The sequence below is a fragment of the Coenobita brevimanus genome, chromosome 1 (assembly GCF_032717465.1).
Source record: "Coenobita brevimanus isolate Jiangsu-jjx chromosome 1, ASM3271746v2, whole genome shotgun sequence".
Classification (NCBI taxonomy): Eukaryota; Metazoa; Arthropoda; class Malacostraca; order Decapoda; family Coenobitidae; genus Coenobita; species Coenobita brevimanus.
Window position 1 is genome coordinate 15,047,577 of NC_136954.1, and position 14,639 is coordinate 15,062,215.

Below are 14,639 nucleotides of genomic sequence, written 5' to 3' on the forward strand. Positions count from 1 at the left end.
AAAGAAGAGAGACAGGAGAAAGAAAGAAGTGAGCAGGATGATGGTAGGGAGGAGAGAAAAGAAGAGAGGAAGATGTGGAGAGTAAGAAGAGGAGAAGCGGGACAAAAAGTGGTAGGGAAGTGGGAAAGAGCTGAAAGGGAAGAGAAAAACTAGAGGAATGAGGAGAAAGTGGGTGGGAAAGAAAAAAAGTTTGGCAGGGAAAGAAGGAAAATGATAGCAGATAAGACAATAGCAATGAGATGAAAAGTAATGACAGAAAATGGAGAAGAGAGAGAAATGTGGAGCCATAGTGAAGAGAAAATAACAAACAACAAAAGAACAAGAAAACGTGGAGGAGAGTAAGGGAAGTGTTAGAAAATGTGACGGGTAGGGGATGACTTGTATAAGGATGAAGAAGTGGAAGAGGAAAGCTGCTAGGAAGAAAGTAAAGAGAGGAAAAACTGAGAGACGAGCAGGAAAGAATTAAGGAAATAAAGAAAAAGCCCAAGGGGATGAAAATGCCCGGGAAATGGCGAAAAAAGGGAGGAAAGGAAAAGTGACAAGCTAAGAGGGGTGAGGAGGTGGGAGATGAGGAAGGCCATTTTTGGAGTGATAGGAGAAGGGAGACCACGAAGAACTGAAGAAAGAAGGGAAAAGAAGATGAAAAGGAAAACAAGTAACAGCAGCGGAAATATGGGGGGAGAGACGAGAGGGTAAAAAGTGATAGGTAGAGAAGAATGACCGAAAATCTGATAACAGATATGGTCCGAATGGTTTTAGGTAAAGTTGCTCTCCATACCCTTTTTACTTTAACTGTGTGTGTGTGTGTGTGTGTGTGTGTGTGTGTGTGTGTGTGTGTGTGTGTGTGTGTGTGTTATTCTTGCTACTTCCACATGAACTTCCCTCCCTAGCACAGCTCCTCGTGTGTGTAAGGGTAAGCAGTAAAGCTCTGCAGTTAACTCCACTCGTTAATAATTTTCTCTAAAGCTGAATAAAATCGTCTGGAGATGGCAAGCAGGGAGTGCAGCAGTGAGGTTTATTATTTATTTATTTTATTTATTTTTACCAGACGAGGACCCTTGACACAACTCAGCTCAGTTAATGATTAAGTGTATCAAACTGTAGAGTCAATTTGTCAACTAATTCAGACAACTCATTCCAGCCTCATAACTAAGGTCCATCGAATTTCATGCCTAGCGATTTCTGTCTCCGCAAGCTGTGGAAGTGGCCCGGTACCGTCGCATGAAAACTGACCATAAAAATGGAGTTAACAGGCCATGTGAAGCGAGTCGGTCCGGGAGAAAAATGACGTAAAAATATCTCTGCAGTTACTCTCAGCGCCTAACCTGTAAATCACTGAGCATAATACCTTTGCAACTGTACAATATTCTGCAACTGAGCCATTCATCCAACCCTCTTCAAGTATGGTGACGACTTTTATCTTATTATTGCACCATCATTCACTCTACCCGATGCAGTACTACCTTCTGGCGACTCTACTGCGATTGATAAGGTAGATGGTCTCCCTGTAAAACTGGGAAGCCATTTTCTACGTTGGAGTGGAAACCATATAAGCAAATGTATACCCGATGGTCTAGATGGGGTTAAGGCGCTCCAGTTCAATGTGGCCTGATAAATGTTTAAATCAGAGAATTATTACAGTTTATTGGTCACATAATGTTGAATTTCACGGTCGAGTAACAGTCCACTGTCTCCTTCAATGCCTGAACTGAGTGAGGCTACAGCCCTAACGTCTACCATGCTAACAGCTTAATAAAAAGGACTGGATGACAGGCGAAATGGATGGATGAATGCTAACTACGCTACAATTTTACTCACCGTAGCGAAGATCTCTTTGTAATAAACGGGAACAGATATATAAAGTCTTTTTATTTTGCCTTTTTCACTAAAAGAAAAAAAGAAAAAAATGTAAAATTGCTTGTTATTAGCGATGATTTTTTTTTTTTTTTTTTTTGTCATAGTGAAGAACTTCTAACCCTCCCATATATATCACTGAACGTTACCTAAGCAACGGTTGTCTTATATCCCTGCAATTTGCTTTGATTCTCTCTTGCAACAAGGCTCGGACACTGAAGCTATTTCTTTAACTTATCCATAGGTAAGCAGCTCACAAGGCAACTGCAGCAGATATTATATACAGTTATTTGCAGAAGACGCAGTGAGACACTGAAAATATGTTGGTTTCAATTACTTACCAGCAACGAGGACGATTTCTCTCTATCCCATTCTTGTCATCACTTATTTATTAGATTTACCGGTTCAGATTCAGGGAAGACTTACCTGATTACAAGCAACTGGACATTTGTACTAAGCACTTGCAAATGACTTCTAAAATGAGCAATGGTGGACTTATGAAATTTGTAAAACATTAGCGTTTATAATATTAGACAGACTGAAGGTGATCTGCCAACTCTCAGGCTCCTGTGATTTCATTTTCAACTGGATAAAAACGTCTGGTGTCAGCTGGAATAGGAGAAGCCAATGTTGATAATGTTGGAGGATGATCGTTATGATGGAGCTTAATAATGACGAAGAAAACGATACACCACACGATCAAGCACCACCACACATCCAACAGACATCAGGCCATACCACACCACATCACACACATCAAAACAGACATCAGGGCCATACCACACCACACATCACACACATCAACAGACATCAGACCATACCACACCACATCACACACAACACCACAACGTCAAAACACAACACTCTAATCACAGCACAGAACCATTTCCACACCACACCACATCACACACTACTCCCAAGACGTATCATTATAACTTCAAAAATACAATAACACGCTTACCTGACAGCACAGAATTACATTATACCTTTTTCAATATACCACACCACACCACACCACACCATACCTCACCTCCTACGCCATCACATCCAGCATATAACCTCCCCCCCCCCCCACTACCACCATCACCATTACCACCACTCACTGTTACCACCAAAAACTCCACCACACAAACTCCACATTTTAAATTGAAGAGTATAGACATACGGAGCTAGGCATTCATTTTGTTGCAATTCCAAAAAACTCATGTAAATTACTCAGGCCTGTATCAAGTTTCGAGAAATAAAAATGTTGGAGGCGGAGAACGAAAGGGGACCAGACTGGGCCAGACAACCTGACTGGAAGATAATTAAGAAAAATGCATTACTTTTGCCAAAACACTGAAGTATTTTATATTATTTTACTTTTTACCTACAAATGTGAGATACAGTTCCGGAAAATAATATCGGCAAAATATTTCAGTCAATCGGAGTTTTGAAACTCTTACGTACTATTTCTGACAAGTGTGCTGCGTCTGGGGATCGCATCACTCGGCGTCAGAATGCACCAACCTCACAGTCACGGTATTTCTCCGTTGGGTAGTGGATCAATATTTATATGTCCGCAACTGTACATGACGCTAGTGGGCGAGTGGCTAGAAATAAGTAGCCGCAGTGACAGGCTAGCGAAATTTCCAGTCCACAAAGGCAATACATAATTGGAGGTTATATGATAATGTAATGGCACCAAAGGGACGTTGGCTGTGCATCTACTTTTAAATGAACAAAACTATTATTATCTATCACCAAAATATATCTACCTTCACTCAGTACTTTCCTGGTAGTCTACGCTCAGGTCCCTCCACTTTGTGGGGGATAATATGGGATTGTCTTCTTCCTTACTTATCTATTTTTTGTTGATGGTGCTTCTCTCTCTCTCTCTCTCTCTCTCCCTTTTATTTTTCTATTCACTCCCTCGTAACTCCCTGTCCTCTATCCCACACCCTTCTCCCCCTCCCCTCCCTTACTCACTTTTTTTACTCACCCACTTATATTCCATAGAGAATGACACTTCTCCCATTTCCCTCACCATCTACCTTCATCATTCTTCTCTCTCTCTTAGCGGTCACCTACACAATTTCTTATCTCTTAAACACTCTCCCTCCCTACACTCTCTCTCCCTCTACCGTAATCTCTTCTCTTCTCAGGTCCACTCCCCCATCTCTCATTCCTGTGACCACTCTCCTCCTCATCAACTTTCATACTTCTTAATCTCATTCTCCTTCCTGCCCTGACTCTTCCCCCAACTCTCCCTCCCCCTCCCTCACATCTTTACTCTCTTCCACTCGCCTTTCACGGTCTCATTTCTTAATCTTTTCTCTTCCTCGTTCAATCAGTCACTCGCATTTTTGCCACCCACTCCCATTTCACTTACTTCTTTTACAATACTTAAACACTCAGTGCACTGCTCACTCTGTCTTACTTCATCCAACGCTCCCAAAGCTCTCTCCAGCTCCTATTCCTTCCCCCTTCCACTCTCTCTCTCTCTCTCTCTCTTGCACTATAATATCTCTTCATCACCCCTCTCTTTCCCTCCTAATGACCGGAACTAAGCGTCTTTCCCTGACTTTCCAATTAGTCCTGGTAAACGTAATGGCTTTGGACCCAGACGACAAGCCCATTTATATACAGCATTATTGTTTTACCACTTTTAATGGAGCTATGGGCCTCTATTATTTTCGTCGAGGTTCATTTGTTATAATGATCCATAGATCTCATTATATTTCTTATTAATTATTCACTCTTGAGTATTTGAAAAAGCTAAATTACTGATGCATATAGAAAGATAGATAGACAGATAGATCGACAGATAGACAGAGAGGATACCAGATAGACAGAAGACAGATAGATAGATAGGCATGTATGTATTTCCACTTTTTAATGAGTCTCTGGCGTCATTCCTTTTCGTCTGTAATTATTATGTTTTTTTCTAGCTACTGTTCGTGATAGGTGCGGCGTCCCACCATTCACTCACTTGATGTGATTCTAAACTGAGTATGAAGCCAAATGGCGTACTCGTGACCCAGGATGGCATCAGCTGCCTGGGTGGTAACTATACAACAAAATGACTTGTGATGGTCTAGGTGGGTTATTAAGGCGCTTCAACGGTATGGCGCTCAAGCATAATGCTACTCAAGGGGCGTGTGAAGCTGGTGTAGCCTCCTTTGTCTCAAAATGTCAGGGAAATGAGTAGCTCTAGCCCCGGGCCCGTACGCTTCTTGATAGGGCAATAAAGGACTGGGTTACAAATTTAAGCGTAGCCGTTACCAATATCGAAAATGTCTGAAATTCTAAAACTGTCCATTTTATATCATCGTTTTTTCCTGCGTTTAATTGGTGTATTGGCATCTACATTTTTTGCATCCAGAATTTAATAAGTTTTGTAAATGATTACCCGTATCCAAAGTCATATACCCTTTACAGTCTCCATCTATAGATAAAATTAGTTTACCATTAAACTCTGTTGCAAGCACAAGCAGTTCATTGTTACGCGCTTGACGGTAAACACAGCAGTCTAGTGTTAAAACAAAAACACAGCAGCTACTGTTAAAAAAGAAAACAGCAGTTTCTGTTTAACCGAGAGAAAATACACCCTGGCACAGCCTACAGAGAAAACACAGCCAGTCTACTGCTAAACAAAGAAAACACAGCAGCCACTTAAACCGACAGGAAACTTACAGCAGTCATAATTAAAAACACAGCAGTCTACTGTTAAAACGATAGAAAACATAGCGGTCACTGAAACCGATAGAAAAACAAAGCAACCATTAAAATCGAAAGAAATCTACCTCACTTTATATCCATTTCGTCACCTCTAACAACACTGGTATTTTACTAAACCTGACACCAGACGATTTTCCCAACAATGAGAGATTTCCCGGTAGTCAGAAGGCTAAAATCTATCTAAGCAACTGGATCACTTTTCTTCTTTTTTTAAAGCAAGGAAGGAGGAACCAAAGGCCATGAGCCCGCATGATGGTTCTCTTCAAAAAAAAATAAAAACAAGATAACAGGGAGCCAAATACAAGATCCGTTTCATTTTCGAGATGCCTGGACACACTGTGGTTTGAAAGAGTGGAGATCAAAGCCAGTAAATAAGTTTAAATAACGAATGAATATTAAATAACGAAATGAATAAGCTTAAATATCAGATAAAAGGAAGCTTAAATGTCCGAATAAATAGGCTTAAAATGTCAAATAAATAAGCATAAAAGTCGAATAAATAGGCTTAAATATCAAATAAACTATGCTTAAAATGTCGAATAAATAGAATTAAATGACGAATAATTAAACTTAAAATGTCGAATAAACTTAAATGTCGAATAAGTAGGCTAACTGTCAAATAAGTAAACTTAAATGTCGAATGAATAAACTAAATATGCTTAAATGTCGAATAAATAAACTTAAATATGGAAAAAATCTCATGTAAATATCGACTTCACATTCAACCTCCAATCACTACTTGAGAAATGACGCTAACTGGAAAGCCGTAATTGTCTACTAGGGCGTTCTCCAATCACTATGACCAACAGGTGACTGAAAGAAGAAACGATCACTTAAAAGTAATAATTATCCCACATAACAATGGCATAATTAAAATTTTTCAGATAATGCATGAATGCTAAAGGCTTAAAAAACGAAATATATTTTTAAAGAGGTGAGTGAAGTACCCTGGACCTAAATCATTCAGGCATCGCGCGAGTGGCAAAGTAAAATTTAAGGTCGTCTTTTTCGGCATAATTCCTGTTTGATAATGGCGCATGGGTCAGGCATCCCTGCGTTATATCCCTGGAAAAAATAAATGGGAAAAAAGGGCAAAAATTTTTGAAAGGTGGGGTATCAGCATCCTCATTAACATTATAGGCTCGTTAGGCTTTTGTTATATACCGTATCTATTGGGAAGGGTTTTCTGCTTTACTATTTTCTAACCTGCACTTTTAATAGAGGGTTCACTGTTTCCATGGTTACAGTGTTTGTGTTTGTTTTTAATTCCTGGTATCTCTGACGTTATCATTAAGTAGTTTGGGGTGGATGGGTAAATACATGTGCATTCTTTTTAAAAAAACCCCATACACTAACAAAATATCTCCTCCTGCACTAAATTATATCTTCTGGTTGTAGTAATAATAATATACGTTAAAAAGTCTCATCACTGAAGTAACTTTATACACTCTGCGGGATTTATTCTTCTCTTCTTCAAGCGGAAGTTTATGATGATGATGATAATACTAAAACATTTTTATGCCTGCGTCGTAAAGCGGAATGAGAGCGGGTGTTGTTTTCTTAAGGTCGTGTGTGTGTGTGTGTGTGTGTGTGTGTGTGTGTGTGTGTGTGTGTGTGTGTGTGTGTGTGTGTGTGTGTGTGTGTGTGTGTGTGTTCTTACCTAATTGTTCTTACCCTAATTGTATCTTTACAGGAATGAGTCAAGCTCGTACTTAAATCCCGTGTCTTAAACCATATTTATCAGTACATATCCTTAAATTTGTGAATTGTTTTGGCACACACTATTTCATCCGGTAGTGCATTCCATTGATCAATTGCTCTGTTTGGGGAAACTGGAATTTCCCTTACGTCTTTATCACCTCTCTTCTTATGCAGTTTTTTGCAGTGTCCTCTTGCTGATGCTTCTCCATATGTTAAGTAATCATTTATGTCTATTTTCTCCTTTCCTGATATGCATTTATATAGCATTATCATGTCACCTCTTTCCTTCTCTCCTGTAGTGTTGGTAGATTCAGTTTATTTAGTCTTTCTTCGTAGCTTAGGTCCCTTAAGCTTGGTATCCATCTTGTAGCGGCCCTTTGAACTTTTTCAATCTTGTCTATATGCTTTTTGAGATGAGGACTCCAGACTACTGATGCATATTCCAGGGTTGGTCTAATGAATGATGTTATTATCCTTCTTAGCATGTCTTCATTTATGTACGTGAATGCTATTCTCATATTTGCAAGCAGTGTATACATGTTCTGCACCTTCTCGCTGATGTGGTCAGCCGGAGATAGTCTGTTATTGATAATCACACCTAGGTCTTTCACTCTTTCTGATGTGTATAGGGTTTAATTTCCTAACTTATACTCCCAATCAGGTCTTTTTCCACTTTTACCAAACTTGATTACATGACACTTGTCCACATTGAATTCCATTTGCCATGTACTACTCCATTCATGAAGTTTATTTAATTCTTCTTGTAGCTCTTTACAAGAGTCTGTGTTAGTAATTCTCCTTTGTATTTTTGCATCATCTGCAAACATATTCAGATAGCTCTCATTTCCAGTGTTACTGTTTATATCATTTATATACACTAAAAACATGATTGGTGCCAGCACTGAACCCTGTGGTACTCCACTAGTCACTTCTTTCCATGATGAGTAGTTTCCTCTTAGTACTGTCCTCATTTCTCTTTTTATGAGAAAGTCTTGCATCCAACAAAACAGTTTGCCTCGAATTCCTCCTTGATGGTACAGTTTCCATAAAAGTCTTTGGTGTGGTACTGTGTCAAAAGCTTTCTTGAAATCTAAGTAGATACTGTCCACCCATCCTTCCCTTTCCTGTATTGTGTTTGTTACTCTGTCATAGTAGCTCAACAGATTAGTAACACATGATTTTCCTTTTCTGAAACCAAACTGTCTTTCTGTTATCATACTGTGTTCTTCTAGATGATTTACCCAAGCTTTTCTTATAAGTTTTTCTAATACCTTGCTTACGACACTGGTCAGTGATACTGGTCGGTAGTTGAGTGGATTTTGTCTATTTCCTTTCTTGAATAAGGGGACAATATTTGCTTTTTTCCAAATATCAGGTAGTTTACCTTGACTCAAGGATTTCTTGAAAATTAAAAATAATGGTTTACTTAACTCCTTTGCACATTCTCGTAATACCCAACATGAAATTTCATCAGGACCACTTGCTTTTCCTCTGTCTAATCTACTTAACTCCTCCTGTATTACCTTTTCTGCTATTTGTATATCTGGTAGTATGTGTGGACATGCGTGTTCACATAGTCCCTCTCAAAATTTTTTTCTTCTGTAAAAACTAATTGGAAATTCTTATTTAGTGCTTCACAAATATCTTTCTCTTGTGTATAAGTGATTCCCTCGTCTGTAATGGATTATATTATATCTTTTACTTTAGTTTTTGCTTCTGATATAGCTGTAAAACAGCTTTGGTTGATCACTACTTTTATTTATTATATCCTCCTCAAACTGTTTTTGGGCTTCCCTCCTTATTCTTGTACAGTCGTTTCTTGCCTGTTTGTAATTATTATACGTCCTTTCACTATTGTGTCTCTTGTATCTATTCCACAACAAATCTCTTCTTTCTTTTGATTTTTTACATTCTGTATTGAACCATTTCTGTATTTTCTTATCTGCTTCTTTGTGCTGTGGGATGTACTTCTGGACTCCTATTTCATAAAATTCACAGAATTTTTTATAGACAGCATTTAAGTCTTATCCTCTAAGCTCATTTTCCCAATCAACTTCTAAGAAATACTTCTTTAGGTCTTGATAATTTCCCTTTTTATAGTTTAGGCTCTTTTTGTAACTATCATTGCTGTTTACTATGTCATATGCTATCCTGAAGTTATAATTTAGTACTGCATGATCGCTTTTCCGAGTGGAGGGTGATATATTAAACTGTCAATATCATTTTCTTGCCTTGTAAATATTAGATCTAGCACTGAAGGTACATCAAGTCCTCTTTTTCTGGTGGTTTCCCTCACATGTTGCGTTAAGAAAAACACTTGTACGAGATCCAGGAGCTTTTGGTCCCAACAGCTTTCTTGGCTATTTATATCTAGAGTATTCAAATTTATATTTGTATTGAAGTCCCCAGTTAGTATAATTCTTTCCGATTTCTCTTCCATTTTATGTAGCAATGATCTTACACTCTGAATTGTACTCTCTGCCAGGTCCTCATATTCGTCTCTTTCCCATGTGTTTGATCTGGGTGGCATGTACAAATTGGCTACAATTACTTTACCTTCAGATGTGTCGATCTCTACTGCAATCAGTTCTACTTGTGATGGTATATCTAGTTTTATTTCATTGACTTTTAGTTTTTTCTTAGTTAATATTATAATTCCTCCTCCTTTTTTAAATATCTGTCTCTTCTCCATATATTGTATTCCTCTAAGTTTAGTATGTCATTTGATATCCTTGGTATTAATTTTGTTTCAGTTAGGCATATTATTTGTGGTTCATTTTCTCTGACATAATCATTCATCTCTAGTAATTTAGATACCATTCCATCCACAATTGAGTACATCAACTTTATCATCTTGTTTATATACTTGTCATGACATGGTTCTACTACCTTCCTCCTTTTTCTTCCATCCTGTTTGTGTACCACTTTTGTACCTGCAATCCTATTACTTTGTAAAAAAATTTCTTCTTCTCCTCTTCTGATCTTCCCTCATTTTTTGTTTTTGCTTCCTCCCTTTTCTCTTTCAGTAATTCCAGTTCCTCTTGTGTTAGGCATCTTTTTATCCATACATTTTTGAACTCCTCTTTTTCCTTAAGATTCTTTGCATTTTTTAGTATCTCTTCCACAGTGTTTACACTCTGAAAGTCACCTTTAGAGGTCTTGTCTTGCTTTTCTCATATTTCCCTAACCTTTTGTATTCCTCTATGTCTTTACTACAGATTTCCTCTGATACTTCTTTCAGTAAGCTCATTACATTTGCCATCTCCTTTTTGTCTCTTGTGATCTTGTTTTTAACTTCTTCCTTTTCTATACCAGTGATTACTATTGATTTGTTTATCTCTACTGAATCTCTGACTAACTTTGGATTGTTTTGGATTATTCTTTTCACCTCCTTTTTAATGCTTTTTTCCTCCACCCTTGTTTCTAAGTCTTTCTTTATTTTCACCATTTCAGCATACGTGGTTTCTACATCATTTTTGTAGCTTTGCACAGCTTCATTCACTTGTGTTATCTTCTCCTCAATATCACTGCTCTGGTCAATAAGACTGCTAACTTGCCTAATTGTCTCTGTGTCATTTTTGAACTCTTCCATAACACTCTCGTGATTGACTACTGTACTTGCCATTTCACTCATTTTCTTCCTAAGTGTACTCAATTCCACTGTTAGTTCACTGATGGTTGTGTCTTTCTTATTGGCCTCCCTTCCTAGTTTTTCTATTTCTTCCTTTTGCAAGTGCATCTGCTTCTTTATTTCATCAATTTCATTTTTGAAAGCCATTTCTACTTTGTTTACACGTTCAACCAGTCTATTGTGAGTCTCTACTTCAACCAGTTCTTGGTAGAAATCATCATTTTGCTTTTCACCCTTATCCCTTTTCTTTTCCAGATTTGTTTTACTGAAGTATGTATCCATTTTGCAATACTTAAAGTGCAAAGCATGTACTTACAATCTCCGTGTTGTTGTAGTCTAAACAAACCTCAGAGATGACTCAGCGTATTCTTTCGTCTTGGTTCTATTTCCTGTTTGAACAAGTCTTGTTTAAACTTATTTTTTTTTTTCCTTTTAATAATGAACAATCATTTAGTCTAACCTGGTACTGAGTTTGACTCATACAAAGATACTATTTAGGTAATGCCACTGGCCGTGATGATTTGGTACGGAGTGCCGGTGTCGCACGTCCGCCTAGATTGAATCCCTGTGTGTGTGTGTGTTAAAATAACTTGCACAGTATTTATTTGATCTGGACCAAACTCGGTGCACTGGTCAGCAATGAGTAAACCTTTTGTTTCGAGAAAATTAGGTCAGAGGTCAAGGTCACAGGGCAAATCAACTTAAAAATTTTATCCGATTTAGTCCATACTTTGAGGAAGGGTTCAGGATAAGGCGAAAATAAGAGGAATCGATTTTGAAAACAATCACTCAAAGGTCAAGGTCACAGAGAAAGGTCAAAGGCCAAGGATATAGGGCATGATCAACTCAGACAATACTGATCTGATTCATACCAAACTTGATGGCAGAGTTGAAGATCAGGCAAAAATGAAAGGGATCCATTTTTGCAAACAAAGTGGAAGGTCACAATACATGGTTAAAGTTCAACCGTGTGTCTGTGTGAGAACAAAATAAATGAAATGCTTTTGTGCCGATTTGAAGCTAACTTGGTGGATGAGTTGAGGATCACCCAAGAAGCTGACCTTTTTCTTTCCTCTCATTTTCTAAACAATAAATCAAACCTCAAGGTCACATAGCAAGGTCATCTCAAACAGCTTTTATATGATGCAAACGAAACTATGTAGAAGGATTTAATCTACATAACGATTACGAGGTTCAATTATGAGAACTATATGTCAAAGGTTAAGGTCAAAGGGAAAGGTCAAAGGTGAAGGTCACAGGGCAAAGTCAACTCAGTTTTGCTCTCATTTGACTCAACGATGGTGGAAGGAATCACAGCTAGGTACAAATGAAGTGATTCGAGTTTAAGATTAATCTGTCAAAAGTCAAGGTCACAGGAGAAAGTCAAATATTCTGTCCGTGGACCAGTTGGTGGGCGAGGGTGTTGCACTCTGAGTGATCCTTCTTTATTATTTATGTACAGTTCGGGGGGGGGGGAGATGATAACGATGACGACGATAATTAAATAACAACAATAATAATACTGTAATAATAATAATTTTATTATTATTATTATTATTATTATTATTATTATTATTACGGTGTTATTATTATTATTATTATTATTATTATTATTATTATCATCATCATCATCATCATCATCATCATCATCATTACTATTAATATTAGGAATATCATCATCATCATACCACCACCACCACCATCATCGTAAGCCAGAAGACACGGCATTATTATTATTATTATTATTATTTTATTATTATTTTTTTTTTTAGGCGTAATAAGGTGACCAAACAACCCAGACTAATCACTGGTAGAGAACAGAATACCACGGTGGCCATAGAGTCAGTAGTGGCAACAGATATAAATTTTGGTGTGTTTTTTTTAATTCAAGAAAGAAGGAACAAAAGGCCAGGAGCCCGCAAACCATTCCTTTCAAGAAAAAACAAAAACAATACAAGAGAAAGCCAAATTCAAGATCAGTTCATTTCAAGATGCCTGGACACACCGCATTAAAAGACTGGAGATCATAGGATGTAGTAAATACAGACAGAGGGAGACAGATCCAGAAATGACCTGTCGCATAAATGAAAGACTGGGAGTAACGATTAACTCTTGCATTAGAGTTGGACAGAAAGAGATGAGAATTTGTTGCTAGACGGGTGCTATGTGCCCATCGTAGAGGTGAAGGGATGCAAGCAGACAGTTCAGAGAAGCAGTGACCATTGATGTAGCGATAGAAAAAAAGATAAAGATGCAACAGTGTGGCGAAGAGACAGAGGTTGAAGGGAGCAAGTAAGAGGATGAGAGTTGATGAGATGAAAAGCCTTTGACTCCACCCTATTGAAAAGAGCTGTATGTGGGGAGCCTCCCCACACATGAGAGTTGTACTCTAAACAGGGGCGAATAAAACCCCTGTATAAAGTCAACAACTGTGCAGGGGTAAAGAAGGTACTGCGTCGGCTTAGCACACCTAATCTCTTTGAAGCAGATGTTACAAGAGATGTAATATGATTTTTTCAAGATAAGTCCCGAGTGAATGAAACCCCATGTATGTTCAAGGATGATGCTGGATTGAGATGGATAATATTAAACCTTACAGGGTACTCCTGTTGAAGATTTTGTCGGGTTGATAGGTGTAAAAGCTGAGTTTTAGATGCATTAAAAACAGCATGATTATTTTTACCCCAGTCAGAGACACAAGCCAAGTCAGACATTAGGTGTGCCATAGCCTCATCCCATGTTTGTTCAAGTAACTGCTGAGATGGACGTTGCGGGAACCAAATAGAAAGGTGAAGTGTGTAATCATCAGCGTACGAGTGGATAGGGTTAGATGTACAGCTTAGAAGGTCATTGATGAATAAAAGGAAGAGAGTTGGTGATAGGACAGAGCCCTGAGGAAAACCACTGTTGATAGATCTAGGAGAAGAACGATGGCCGTCTACAACAGCAGCTGTAGAATGACCAGAAAGGAAGCAATTGATGAACGCAGAGATAGAAGGATAGAAACCGTAAGAGGGCAGTTTGGAAATTAAAGATTTATGCCAGACTCGATCAAAAGCCTTTGAGATGTCAAGCGCAATGGCAAAGCTGTCGCCAAAGTCCCGAAATGAGGAGGACCAGGAGTCTGAAAGGTAGGAGAGAAGATAGCCAGTGGAGCGTCCCTGACCGAATCCATACTGATGATCAGAAAGAAGGTTGTGATAGGAAAGATGCTTTAAAATTTTTACTGTTAAAAACTGACATGAAAACTTTTGAGACACAGGATGTTAAAGCAGTTGGACGATAGGTAGAGGGTTGGGAATGGTCAACCTTTCTTTGGGACTGGCTGAATGAGAGCAAACTTCCAGCAAAAAGGAAAGGTACAAGTTGACAGACAAAGGCGAGTTTGCCTAGGCAGGGCACAGTTCTTGAGGACAACATGACAGACTCCATCAGGCCCATATGCCATGTTAAAAGTTCAGGCCAGTGATGGCAAGAAAATACGTCAGCTGAAGAAATTTTAATGTCAGCCATGAGGAAGTCTGAGGGAGGAAGAGATGGAGGAACAGCACCGGAATTGTCTAAGGTGGAATTGGGGAGAAAGTCTGAGTGAAGAGATCTGCTTTATCAGTAGAAGTAGCTACAGAGCCATCAGAATAGAAAAGAGGAGGGAAGGATGATGAGGTAAAGTTGTTAGAAAGGTTTTTGGCAAGGTGCCAGAAGAAGCGGGAAGAATTTGAGGTGGAGAGTTGAG